At 38.6% G+C, this 14,903-nt stretch overlaps 1 long non-coding RNA gene across 1 annotated transcript; it reads left to right on the top strand.

Annotated features, from left to right (window-relative positions):
- The first annotated feature begins 403 nt into the window (after positions 1-403).
- LOC114034283 lies at positions 404-5,580 on the top strand. The gene is made up of 3 exons (XR_003568083.1): positions 404-576; positions 1,994-2,090; positions 4,764-5,580. It is a non-coding gene; the product is annotated as an uncharacterized LOC114034283 (long non-coding RNA).
- Positions 5,581-14,903: the final 9,323 nt, after the last annotated feature.

Below are 14,903 nucleotides of genomic sequence, written 5' to 3'. Positions count from 1 at the left end.
GAAGCCCAAGTTTTTTCTCTGCTTGGGGAAGTGGGAGTGGGGGGGGGGGTTCTTTAACCACAGGTTAGCACAATAAGTCAAGAGCCCTGTATAGGTTCCTGGAGGAAGTGATGCTCACTATAAAAGGTAGGGTGTTGGGTTTTGTTTTGTTTCGCTTTGTTTTGTTTTGTTGACTTCTTAATAACCTTGGGTTTGGGGGTTGGGTTTTTTTGGGGGAATTGGGGGTCACTTCAACATCAGGATGGCTCTCTAAGTCTGGACTGACTCTCTAGGTCCCTGGAGAAGCTCTAACTCAAGGGAGGAGAAAGTTTTCTTGACTATTTAAGGGCTCAGGCATGAATCCTTTTTATATTTACTGATGTGTGTAACAACTTTGTTTTATTCCATTTCTTGTTAGCTTGGTGCTGGCAAAAGAACTAAAGACACCTGGACAATTGCATAGAAAAATAAGCCAGATTTGGCTGTTTCCAGGGGAAATCCTGGATGGGGACATTGACCAAAAACTGTTACTAAGTAAGAAACCGCCTAAACTGAACCCAGTTCATATAAGCACAGAATTTCGGCTTTGAGTAACAGGTAAAAAAGCAGAGATTTAAAGTGATAGTCACATCTGGCAATTGAGAAATACAGATTTTTTTTAAATGTTACTAGAAAATATTTTACAGGCAGAATTGTCTAGTGGGTAAAAAATTAGTTCTAAAGTCAGTAAGACCTGGGCTTAAGCCCCACTTGTGATGATGAGTGTATGATCCTGGACAAGTTACTTAACTTCTTTCAGCCTGTTTCCTGATATTCAAAATGGAGATAATAATGGAACCTACCACACAGGACTGTTGTGAGGATCAAAAGTGTTTCTCAAATTCTAAAGAGCTATATTAATGATAGAAGGTGACAGCAGACGTTTTGAGCATTTGAATCCTCAAACTCCATACTTAGAAAGGTAGCATGTCAGGGTGGTTAGAAAGCCAAGATTGGAGGTAAGGAAATCCTCCCTCTGACATATACTGTCTTTGGGAACTCTCTGCAGATCCTCTGGGTGCCCCAGGCAATTCTGTGAGGCTGGGAGACAGATCTGTGTATCCAGCATTCATGGAGGGAGTTTCATCATCTGGAAGTTCTCTCCACCAGTTAAATAATGGGTCTAGTCGTTATTCATTACTCTTCTTCTTCATTTAATTTTTTTTTCAATTAACAAGCATTTTTCCCTTTCCCTTCCACCTTTTCCCTCCACCTCATTAGGGGAAAATCAAAAAGAAAACCCTTGTAACAGAAACGCATGGTCAAACAAAAAAATTCCCACATTGGCCATGTCTAAAAATGAATGTTTCATTCTGCATTCTGAGTCCCTCACCTCTCTGTCAAGAATGAGTAGAATACTTCTTCAACAATCGTGGGAAATCATAGTTGGTCATTGCAAAGAGAGCAAAGAAAGAGAAAAAGGGCCCATACTATATATTTACATATATATTTATAACAGTAGCTCTTTTTGTGATAGTAAAGAACTGAAACTAAGAGATTGATAATCAAGTGGGGAATAGCTGAACAAATTATGGATATGGTTATGTTTGTAATAGAATACTATTGTGCTGTAAGAAATTATGAAGGGGATAGTTTCAGAGAAGCCTGGGAAGACTCATATGAACTGATTCAGAGTAAAGGGAGTAGAACCAGGAGAACAAGTTATACTATAATAATAACATTGTAAAAATGAACAATTTAAGCCTTAAGATCTTTGATCAATGCAATAGTCCCTCTCCTTCAGATAGCCTGGCTCTCTGCATGGTCAGCTCTCTGGGACAACTTCCAAATTCTCTGTCAAGGATGAGATAGCAAATTATTGAGTTAGGTTCAGTCCCATTATACTATAATATTCTACTGTCATGATTTCCACTAAAATGAATATGCTGGTTATTAAACCATTTTTGTACTTTATTGAAACAGATGATGTTAGGAATAGATCACTAAGTGTTCAATCTTCTCTTCATCTTCAAAGCCAAGCAGAGTGGGAGATCGGAAAGAGCACTGGCCTTGGAATCTTGGGACCTTAGTCTGAACTCTGGTTTGACTACTTGCTCCCTCTGTGGCCTTAGGTATGTCATTTAATCTCTTTGAATCACAATCTCCCTATCTGTAAAATGAGGGGCTTGGACTAGCTAACCTCCAAGGTCAGCTCTAAATAAATCTGTAATTCTGCCAAAAGGCCAGGTTGTGGTATTTTCACGGTCCAAAAATCAGTACTGTCTTAGAAAAACACAATCCTTTGTTTTCAAGAAAGGAAAATATTTAAGGAAAAAGTGTGGCTTCTTGAATGTTAACTAGCTTTTCTGAAACTATTTTAATGAAGAATTGAGAGGGAATCATCAGGGGAAAATGTGGAGGGGGACTGGAAACATTCATCTTCAAAATGGTAGATGCATAAGCTTATAAACTAAGTGGGAAACTGGCCCCAAGCAAGACCTATTTGGGACTTTTACCAAACTCCCGACTTTAAAAAAAAAAAAAAGAGCTCCAAGGAATTGTGTTGAACTGTAGTTGGCCCTTGGGTTAATGAATCATTGCTACAGCAACCTCCACATTAACACATCTAAAATACAACGGGTTCTTCAGCTCTCCATACAAACACCAAGCAGTACCCACATTCATTATCAGTTTCTCACAATAAATTCTCACCCTGGAGATTACCACTGCAACAAAACCTGTCTTCTTTATTAGTGCCTTGACTGAGATTACTGTAACTCCCTTCACTTAGGCCATGAGTTTTCTTCGTAATTAACCTCCCTTTTCATAACTTAATGGATCTCATAAATAAGCAGGGTCTTAGACGTGCAGCCAAGCCAGCAATTCATCCCCAGAGCTTCCTTTCATGGATGTACCAAAGCATTTCTAAAGGACTCTTGAAAAACAAAAAAAATCAAACCTTTTTTAATGATACAATAGCAGGTAGTGAGTTGCTTGGACTACTGATGGGAAAATGCCTTTATTATTTTGCCGATAGTCCCATTAGACCTGAGTTTGATTTTTTTTCTTTTTAAGTAAAAGTCAAGTTCATCTTCATTCAAGTGAATTCTGCAGATTACAAACAGTCCTTTTTCTGCATCCCCAGGGGGAATCTGGCCATGAGTTACTTGAAGCTGATATATCAGCAAATAGGTCCCTCCCTAAAGGTGCTGGCGTTTCCTGGATGTCCTCAAACTTACTGTACCTTATTTTGTTCTTCCTACCGTGACTTTTTAAAGTATAAAGCACTATATCTCCCTAAGTCCCTGATGTGAGAGAAGAGTCTTTGAGCAAACAATAAAGAGAAATGAGGAAGGAGGTAAAAGAGAGTTTGTCTCATTTGAGCCATCTTAGTGACAGTGAATAGTTTGAAGATCTTCTCCAAAGTCATGGGTGAACCAGTCATAGGTAAAGCCATTGTATGTTCCTGGACATTTCTGGAATTCTTTCTTTTCTAGTTGGGGGCTCCTCAGAGCCTTGTTCTCATGGTTTCCGTGTGGTTTCCATGTGGTTTCCTTCCTCTACTCTTTCCTACATCAGTGGCTTTCATTCAGTTCCTCCCCTCATCCCATGCTGTGCCCCATCTTAGCCTCTAAATCTATTGACTAAGTCAGCATTATTAAATCTTGTTCTTCCGTGGATTGAACAACAGTAGATGGGAGAAGTAGGAGGGTAGAGCATGGGAAAGGTATCTTGTTGGGTGGACATGAAGAATGATTGGGATAGGTGTTAGATGCAAACAGAGAAATTCTTTCATTACAAGTAATACAGTACTGTGGAAAACATGTTAATGTGACAGATTCAAGTTTTAAAATTGGGTCTGGATAAAATCCCTTGGGTGTCCCACCTCCACTTATACTTCTGGAATAGGGGTGGGGTACAGAGAGTATTATTGTTAATGTAGATATTTCATTTTTTTAATAATGAAAACAAATTATATTGAAACAGATGTATTTTCTTCCTCATCCAATATCTCAGTTGCCCCGAAATCTATCAATCTACATGGAGAGCATGGGTTAGAAATTCCCAATATACAGGAAAATAATGAAATATTTTATAAAAATATTTACTCTAACAATAATTATCATTATATTAATAACGATAATAATACTTGTGGCACCTACAATTGCTAGGCGTTGTGCTACAAATATCTCATTTGATCATCACAACAAAATTGGAAGGTTAATGTAGATATTTCTTTAACATACAGTTAAAACCTTAGGGTCCTACTGCTAAGAGATGATGTGCCACTAACTTTGGCTGTTCCCTTTCTGGATAGGGACCAAGAGGTGGTTAGGAGGAGTTCATTATTGAAAAGGAAGCTGTGCAAGAATGATTTAGTCAGAGTGTCTTTAACTCTAGATACCATGCTATCCTCCTATATCCATGACCCTGCACGATGGAGTATGCCCTGCCTTGAGTACCCTAGGTTGAGGTCGTGGGTACTGATAATAAAGCTGTGCTCATCACAAGACACACATGCTCCACAGACTTTTCCTTTTGATTAATTTTAATTCAATTCAATTCACAGGACCATAGTCAAGGAAATAGAAGGGACTTTTGAGATTATCTAGTTTAACCATGTCATTTTTTCAGACAAGGAACTGAGATCCAGAGAGTTTAAGTGACTGCCCATGGTTACACAGTTTTAAGTGACAGGTCTAGGATTTCAATTTAACGAACATTTATTAAATGCCTATTTTATTTGAAGTGCCGCATTAGATTACCCTCAAAGGACTTACATTCTACCTCCTTTCTACCTACAGAACCCGATGAATCCAACAAGGCCTTGAAATCTGGTTGTGGAACACACATACCCATGTACATGCATACACAATGCATCATTAATTACCAATCTGTTAAAATAGTGATAAAGAAATCCCCAGATTAATCAACTTTTAAGATATATAGGTCAGTAATAGTTAAAGAGATGCAAATTAAAGCAATTCTGACACTCCACTTCATACCCATCAGATTAGCAAGGATAACAACAAAACAAATGTTGGAGGGACTATTGAAACAGAGGTCCATTAACACACCTTTAGGGGACCATGCTAACTGTGTACTATGCCATCCTATTTGTGAATGGGTATAACCATTCTAGAAAGCAATTTGGAATTACCACAAAATGTCACTAAACAGTAACCTAGAACAAAGTCAACAAATGGAGGCTGGAACTGCGATAAAATGCTTTGGTGCTGTAAGACATGAGGAAGTAGAAGATTTCAAAGAGATACGGGAAGACTTACGTGAACTGATACACAGTGAAGTGAGCAGACAAAAGAACGATTTATAACAATACATCCACATTACAAAAATGAACAACTTTAGAGACTTTTATAAAGTGATGATGAATGAAACAAGTAGAACCAGGAGAATGACTTATACAATAACAACAATGCTGTGAAGACAAACAACTTTGAAAGCTGTAAGAGCTGTGGTGAATACAGTCATGATCCATGATTCAAGAGGACAAACAATGCAACGTGCTACTCACCTCCTGACAGGAGATGGATTCAGTGTGCAGAATCAGACATGTATTTTTCGAACATGACCAAAGGGGGAAATTTGTTTTGCTTGAGTATCCATATTTGTTACAAAGATTTTTTTTTTCTTTTTTCTTTTCTCCATGGAGGGTGGGAATGGGAGGGAGATAAAATAGATTTTTGTTAATTAAAAGAATAAAACTTTAATAAAGACAAGTAGGTAGTCTTCATGGAGGTTTGACTCCCCCAAGGACATCTTCCATATACTAGGGGAAGGAGTAAGGGCAGGAAGAGAAAAGTGGATAGTTTGTCAAATCAAAAGTAAGAAACACTTTTTACAAGGAACTTCTCACACTTGGAGCAGCCCCCAAACTCCATCATACTCCAAAGGCTGGTCAACAAAGCAGCTACAGGATGGCAGCATATAGAGATTTTCCTAATGCTTCAAAACATCTATGGAAATTGCTTTGGAAGAGTGACTTCATGAGCTTTAAATGTATTTGTAAAAGGATCAGTTCCAGCCCCTACCCACCCACCTCCATGCTGGTAAAAAGCATTCATTAAAATGCAATAACAACATGTTTATACGATTGTTTGCTCCTCGGACTCTTTAGGGAGCAATGCCAGCTCTTTATTGGGAATTTAAACGTGCATAGCAAGCAGAGAAAAAAGGACGAACACATCATCTCCTAGAACAAAGGTAGCAAATAGAAGCTGGGAATGTGTTTCTGGTAGGATAAACACATATAAAACCTTCACTGACCCTTAGAATGCATGGAACACTCAACATGCTGTTTATGCAAAGGGAAGTTGCTTTGAAGAATTTCAGAGAAAACCAGTAGGACTGTTTGTCAAGTCACAAATATGAAAGGCACAGATCAAGAACATCAAAAAATATTTATCTGAGCTTCTCAAAGTGTTGGTGAAATCACTAATCTGCCAGACGGAGACATTTCCCATAGATGTGAGGGCTGTGGGTTTTTATCTGTTTCAGGGTGGTGGGTGCCATCTGATCCATTGAGTGCTCCTTCCTGTACGCCAGGCAAGTACTGAAGGAATACAAACACATACCAAAGAGCAAGGAAAGAGGACTTATCCTTTATGATTTTTTTTTGGTGGGGGAAAAAACAATGGAACATATCTGTAATTACTTCCTGAGCACTTATAATCAATCACCACTTGAACTGAAAGCTTGTAGATGAAGCTCCCACTCCACACTTTTTCAAGTGGAAACATTAAATCTGCAGAGGCATAAAGAGAGCCAGGTACTGCTCAGCAGAAAGCACGATTTCAATTAAACTTTTTTCCTTTTTTGAAAGTCACTTGGCCACTGACATTTTTTTTTTAAACTTTGAGAGTTTGTGGGTTTCTTTTTCTTTCTTTGGCAGACCTGAAAATTAGATTAGCAGGTCCTTGACTCGTGTGGAGCTTCTTTTTACTACTGGTCCCTTCATTATCAAGCCTCCTGTATTTGAAAGAAAAGGAAGAACTGGAAGAGATCCCAGATTTTACTTACATAACACTTTTTTTTTTCTGAGAGGCTTCAAAGAATGACCTTCCAAGGACAGTTTATGCGATGCCCCTCAAAAAGCCTGGGGATTAAATGTCAGTTATCTGCATGCTATAACTGGGGAAAATGAGGAACTGATTGAGATATTATACAACATGGCAGACAACTATAGGATTGCAGGGCTTGGGCTTCTGTATTAGATGACTCAGTGGCACCTGGAACCTCAAAATTAGAAATGTAGATGAGAAAGGTCTTTAGCACTGAGCCTTCTCTCTCTCTCTCTTTCTCTTTCTCTCTTTCTCTCTCTTTCTCTCTTCTCTCTCTCTCTCTCTTCTGTCTCTAGGCTGGCTTACCCCAACCTTCACTCACACTGGCAAATCAGGGATTCCCAGGCAGGGTGGCCACACTACTATTACTCACTTTCAGTATCTCTAGGGCCCCATCCTAGTGGGTAGAACTACCCTCCTACTTATAACTGGAACTTCTGGTCACTCATCGTTATTATAACCATTTTACAAATCATCCACCATTACCTCTTAACCAGGAACATTTTAAAACAAAAAGCAAAGCAAGAATCATTAAAATATAACATTTATACCCATAAACCTAGGACATAGTTTCTCTCCAATGTAGCCAGTGTCCATGTGGGAGAGTGGGTACAAACTTACAGAACCACGGTAGGGAGATACACAAATAGTGAACACATGTGCCCATGGCAAATCACAACTCACGACTGCCGGTTTTAGTGTCCTTCAGGAACTTCGTGCATGACACTTAACTAAAGGGTGTAGCTGTTCCTATTTTGGGCCTCTCCTTCTGCTTCAGCCTTAGATCACTCCCATCTTTCTTTGCTTTCCCTCTTATACCTATGCTGATGAGTGAAAATGGAGAAAATAATACAACCATTCTGACTGGGTCCACTACAAATTTATGTTATACAACCTTCACTAGGCCCTCACTGCTGCTAGGCAATTCTCCTATACCTGTCATATCCTCACTATCCCACCATACAGAGCAACTCTTTCAAATCTTTTCATCCCTCCTTGAACCCCCCCCACTCTCCTAGCTGAGAACTTTACCTTATATTTTACAGAACCAATTGATGCCCTTCACTCTGAAATCTTTGTTCCCTCTTCTTCATCCCCCATCACTCAGATGCCTTCTTCCACTATCTTCTCTTTCACCCCTGCCTCCAATGATGAAGTGGCCTTACTCTTACCAAGGCTAACTCCTCTACTTGTTCAAGTAATTCCATTCTATCCTCTGTCCTCCAAAAGATTTCCCCTCTGTCATGCCCACTCTTTCACTTATTTTCAATTTCTCCCTGTCTACCTATTATCTATAAATATGCCCATGCTTCCCCTAGCCTGGAGAAAAAAACCCTCATTTGATCCATCTATCCCAGCTATCATCCAATATCCTTTTACCCTTTGTAACTAAAGTCCTCCAAAAGGCTGTTTCCAATTGGTGCCTCCACTTTCTCTCCTCTCATTCTCTTTTTAATCTTACAATCTGACTTCTGAACTTATCATTCCACCAAAACTGCTCTCTCTGAAGTTAATAATGATTTCTTGGTTTCCAAATCCAAGGACCTTTTCTCATTTCTCATTTGACACTGTTGATCACACTTCCTTCCTTGAGGCTCTCTTCTTTCTAGGTTTTCAAGACTCCTCTCTCCTGGTTTTTCTCCTACTTATCTGACTGTTTCTTCTTGTTATTTCATCCTCAAGTGCTCCTCAGGGTTCTGTCCTGGGCCCTCTTCTCTCCTCCCTCTATTCTATTATTATTCTATTATCTCCCTCCTTCCCATGGTGAGCTCATTATCTCCCATGAATTTAATGGCTGTGTCTGTGCTGATGATTATCAAATCTATCTGTCCTCACCCAAACTCTCTGCAACCCTTCCGTTCTATGTCTCCATCTCTCTTTCAGACATCTTGAACTGGATGTCCAATAGATATCTTAAACACACCATGTTCCAAACAGAATTGCCTCCACGAACAAACACAAAAAGCTCTGTTTAGCATTCAAAGGCCTTCATAACTGAAACCCCTCCTACTTTTCCAGTCTTTTAAACCTTACATACTTTGATCCAGTGGTCTTCTGACTGTTCCATGAATAAGACACTCTATTTCTTGGCTCTGAGCATTTTCTCTGGCTCTCCCCTATGCCTGTAGTGCTCTTTCTCCTCTACTCCACCTACTGACCTTCCTAGCTTCCTTTAGGTTCTGACTAAAATCTCTTCCTTTAATGGAAGTTTTCCCCATTTAATTTTAATTCTGGTGCCCTTCCTCTGTTAATTATTTCTTGTTTATCCTGTATGTAGCTTCCTTTGTATACATTTGTTTGCACGTTGTCTCCCCCATCAGATTGTAAGCTCCTTGAGGGTAGGAAATCTATTTTGCCTCTTTGTACTCCCAGTGCTTAGCATGATGTCTGGAACATAGTAGGTGCTTAATAAATGTGTGTTTATTTATTGCTGGGCAGGGTCGCTTCTTTATTGGCTTCTACATGCCACGAATATCCTGGACTGCTGAAGTACTGTTAAGATCTCTTAAACAGAACAGTTTTCCTAAGCCTTGGATCTTCCAGGCTTTTCCCAGCCAGCAACTTTGCTTGGTCTAATATCATCTTCATCCAAAAGCAGTTCCCCTAAGCCTGGGATCTCCAGAGCTTTCTTAGAAGGCTCCCTTGGCTGGGTTCTAAGGGGTTTCCACTTTTCAAGCAGTAGATGGCAATGCAGAGAAAGGTTGAGGTAGCCGCTTTCTGTCCAATCAGATCTAACCAGCAGCAAAGCTTCTCCTCCTTCCAAGTAGCAGATGGCAGTGCCTGAGCTGAGATCTTGTTGGCACCCAGCTCTGAGGTTACTTCTTGGGCCCAGTTCTGAGGACTCTGAAGTCTGATCATCAACCACACTACTGCTCCAAAGCAGGATCTCTCATGGGCAATGACTCATCTCTATCTTTTTTTCTAAAAATAAATTTTAATTGATATTTTTGGTTTTTATATCACCTAAATTTCTCCCTGTATTCCTCCTCTTCCTTCTCCCAGAAAACTATCCCAAATAATAAAGAATATTTTTAAACAAAAAAAGGAAGAAGAGAAAAAATAAAACATTCAGCAAAACAGGTCAATTCATCAACCAAGTCTGAAAATACATGCAATGTTTCACACCTCTGGCGGGGGGGGGGAGGTGTTCAGGGAGGGAGGCGTTTTTTCATATTTCTCCTTATTATCATTCTTGCTCTTTTAAATTTTGCAGCAATTTAGTGTGATGGTTATTCTTTATATTTATATTGTAGCCATATAAATTGTTTTCTTGGCTCTGTTTATTTCACTCTGCATCAGTTCATATAAATCTTTCTATACTTCTCTATATTCAAGTCAACACACATTTATTAAGCACCGCACCCCCCACCCCTGTGTACACTGCACTAAGCACTGGGGATACAAGGAAAGGCAAAAAATAATCCCTGTCCTTGAGGAAGGAGACATGTAAACAAGTACATACCAACAAGACTAAATGGGAGATAATCTCAGAGGGAAGGTGCTATCATTAAGGAGAACTGGGAAAGGCTCCTTGTGGAAGGTGAAATTTTAGATAAGACTTGAACGAAGCCAGGAGGTGGAGGTGAAGAGAAAAAGTATGCTAGGAATAGAGAACATCCAAGATAAGATATTTTCAAAGGATCAGCTAGGAGTCCAGAGTTACTGGACTGAACAGTATGTGGTGAGGAGATATAATCATATTAATAATTTTTAAAAGTACAGTAATATTTTATTATGTTCATGTACCACAGTTTATCTACCTTCCCACCATTGGGTATCCACTTTGTTTCCAGTTCTTTTCTACTCCCAAAAGTGCTGCTATACCTATTTTGACATAATGGGGATTTTCTTCTTATCAATCACCACTTTGGCTATATGCCTAGTACTAGAATCTCTGGATGAAAGTTATATTATTTTCATAATTCCAAATCAACTTCCAAAATGGTTGTATTAATTCACAGCTCAACCAACAATGAACTAGTATGCCTATTTTCCCATGACACCTTTAGTAACATCAACTATTCCCATTTTTGCCATCTTTGCCAGTTTTCTGGGTAGGGGCAAAAGCTCTGAGTTGTTTCTTGGCATTTCTCTTATTATTATTGAGTTGGAGCATTCTTTCATATGGTTGTTAATTGTTTGCAATTGTTCTTTTGAGGACTTCATTTACATCCATTGACTGCTATCTATTCACGAATGGCCTTTGGTCTTATATATTTCTACATCTATTAGTTATCTATATATCTTGGATACCAAATTCTTATTTGGGAAATTTGATACAAAGATGATCTCTATCTCTTGTGGTAAAGAAAGCATCTTCTACCAATAGCTATGAAAGGCATATGATCTATTCTAATTTATTTTATGGTATGATTTTAATAGGTTACGTATCTATTTATTGTGGGATATGGTATAAGATGTTGGTCTAAGCCTAATTTCACACCGCTTTCCCATTTTCCCAGTAGATCTTATCAAACCAGGAGTCCTTTCCTAAATGATGTATGTTTTGGGTTTATCAAACTCCATTATTTCTGATTCTCTCTTGTCTAGTGTATTCCATTCATCTACTACTATTGTTGAACCAATATCAAATGGTTTTGAAGATTGCTGCTGTATCATATAGTTTGAGGTCTAGAAATTCTATTCTCCCTTCTTATTGTTCAGTCATTTTTCAGTTGTGTTGTGACCGCATTTGGGGTTTTCTTGGCAGAGGTACTGGAGTGATCTGCCATTTCCTTCTCTAGCTCTTTTAACAGATGAAGAAAACTGAGGCAAACAGGGTTAAGTGTCTTGCTCAGGACCACACAACTAGTAAGTGTCTGAGATCAGATTTGAACTCAGGAAGTTGAATCTTCCTGACTCCAGGCCTACTGCTCTATTCACTGTGCCACGTAGCCACCTTTATCCCTTCATTCTTACCTTCTAAAATTATTTCTCTTGAAATTCTAGCCTTTTTTTCCAGATAAATTTTGTTGAGTTCTATAAAGTATCTTTTGATAATCTGATTGAGGTGGCATCCAAGCATTCTTTGATATTAAAACTGTAAATTATTTTGGTAGTATTGTCATTTTATTACATTGGCATGGCCAATGAGCGTGTAATATTCTACTAGTTCTTTAGGTTCTTTTTCATTTCTTTATGGAGCACTTTTTAATTTTGTTTATACAAGGGTTTTTTATGTGCGTGTATGTGTGCTTTTCTACTTTATTCCCCAACTATTTTATTCATTTTGCAGCTATTTTAAATGTGATACACTTCTAACTTTTCTTCTAACTTCATTATTTCTGTCAATGGCACCAAAATTTACCCAGTCTCCCATTCTTGAAACCTTGGTATTATTTCTGACTCCTCTCCATACCTTACCTCACATTTACAAAGTCTGTTGATTCTGCCTGGGTAACAACTTGCACATCCATCCCCTCCCTTTTAATCCCATTGAGACCACTTAAGTACAGAATTCTCATCCACCTGGAGTCAGTCAGTCAGTCAGTCAGTCAGTCAGTCAGTCAGTCAATAAGCATTTATTAAGCTAGCCTCTGTGCTAGGCACTAGAAATACAAAGAAAGTCAAAAATGCTGGGCTATTAGATGAGATTGTATACATATAAAATAATATATAATACATATCTATAATATATAATAAATAATATATTATATAACCTATGCTGCATACTATCATATTATATATAATATCTACATAATATATTAAATCTTGTTTGATACTCAGAATAACATTGTGACGTAGGTATGTGCTAGCACTATCCCCATTTTTGCAGAAGAAACTACATTTAGATAGATATATGTATAGATATCTGTATTTGTATCTATCTATAACATTTTATTTAGTCCTCACAGTAACCTCTCTTTTCCCTTCTCTCTCTCTTCCCTCAATATATTTATATAGACATATGTGTGTATGTATATATTTGTATACACACACACATGTATGCACCTACACACATGTATGCATATATGAATATATGTATGTATATGTATACACATATGTGTGCATATATACAAATATGTATATATACACGTGTATATATGTGTATGTGTGTATGTATGGAAAGATGCAGAATTATTCCTAATGGACTACTTAAAACTCAATAGACAGGTGGATTACACACATGCACATATATGTATACATACGTACATAATAAGGGATGGAGCACTTTGAAAACCTCAAAGTGTTTTATTAATACTAGCTCTCATTAGTAGAAGCTATTAATTATCTAACTAACATCTGTTCCAGGTCTCATTGACCAGACCTTTGACATCATGATGCAGGCACGTTGTCTCTTGATGTGTCCCAGACTGAGCTTTGTTGTCTAAGTGGCCACTGTGCTATTTTCACTAGCCAATGATAGGCTAGCAGCTCTTACCCATGGGTGCCCAGGGAAGTAAGAGAGAGAGAGAGAGATGAAGGGTTCCTGATCCAATGAGCAAAGAAACCTCCAGCTGATACACTGTCTCTGTCTCTTCTCACCTCCTCATTTTGTGGGATGTGGTTCCCGCTCCCTCCATACCCCCAAATTTTAAACATCCCATTGGGAATAAAAATTCTGCATCTGGCCCATCACTTTTCAAGCTTGACAAGTTTCTTTCAGGTGTCTCCATCTCAATATCAATCTCAGTCCTAGGAGTGCATACATCCAAGGAATGCATACAACCAAAGGAATGTGAAAGAAAATTCTCTCTAGGTGGGTTTAAAACATGTATCATGTGTGTGTGTGTGTGTGTTATTCCCCATTAGCAAATCCAGGACAGGGAATGTGTTGTTGTTTTTCATTTTTGACTCCTTGCTTTGCTTTTGGTGGTTACCTGAAATGACAGAATAGTCACTTAACAGATATTTGTTGAATTGAATTGTGTACCAAGACAAATAGAACATGGTCCCTCACATCACAGCACTTCTTGTCTAGCAAGAGGGCTGCTTGAGGTGTTCGTTCTGTGCTTGCCTGGGGTCCTAGGAGGCTAACTGGATTGCATAGCATTGGTGACTTAAAGCACATTCACAGTCCTTAGCCATGGAGACCCAGAATGGAGACAGAATAAAAATGTTAAACATTCTTGGTGAATTCGTGAAAACCAGTGTTAAGAAGGGAGTATAGCTCCTCCAACCTGACAGATTATTTATCTCCCTGTAGGCTGTTATGATTTTTTTGAGTACATCTCTGAGACTAGGGGTCTGAAGAGCTATAGCTATCAATATATAATAGCATGCAAATAACTCAGGACAAGCAATTTTGATATAGTTTTATTTTTGGGCAGCAATAGTCATGCATGTGTGTTTCTATTGACTCTAGGCTGATTTGAGATATCTGAACTCAACCAGATGAAACCAGATTGAACTGGTTAGTTCTGTGCCAGATGAGGGCTGGATTTTGAGCCATACACATGTTTTATTGTTCTCTCTCTCTCTCTTTCTCTCTTTTGTATTTTTAATTCTGTGGTTTTATTACTCCAAGGAAACATATAAAAGTCATAGCTACTAATATGCACACTTTGATGACTGTTAGAGATATTTGTGGCAGCTGGTGGTGGGGAAAGTGGAGCATTTGAAGGAGCATTCCAACCCTCAGTGAAATAAGATCCACTACACTAAAGCACAAAGGAAAATGCAGTTAAAAACAAAAGAAAAGATGCCAAGAACTGTCAACTAGTGCTGCAGATCAGCTCAATTAATCCTGAGAGAATAAGCAAAGATCTTCAGAGAGACGTAGCAGCTGGAGTAGTTGTTACTGCTTCTTCTATAGTGTGACATAGGCTACTTGAAGCTGGAAAGAAGGAAGAAAGGAAGGAAAGGAGGAAGGAAAGGAGGAAGGAAGGAAGGAAGGAAGGAAGGAAGGAAGGAAGGAAGGAA

This window comes from Vombatus ursinus, unplaced genomic scaffold (assembly GCF_900497805.2).
Source record: "Vombatus ursinus unplaced genomic scaffold, bare-nosed wombat genome assembly UNPS02008961.1, whole genome shotgun sequence".
Taxonomy (NCBI): domain Eukaryota; kingdom Metazoa; phylum Chordata; class Mammalia; order Diprotodontia; family Vombatidae; genus Vombatus; species Vombatus ursinus.
This window is presented reverse-complemented; position numbering and strand designations above follow the sequence as displayed.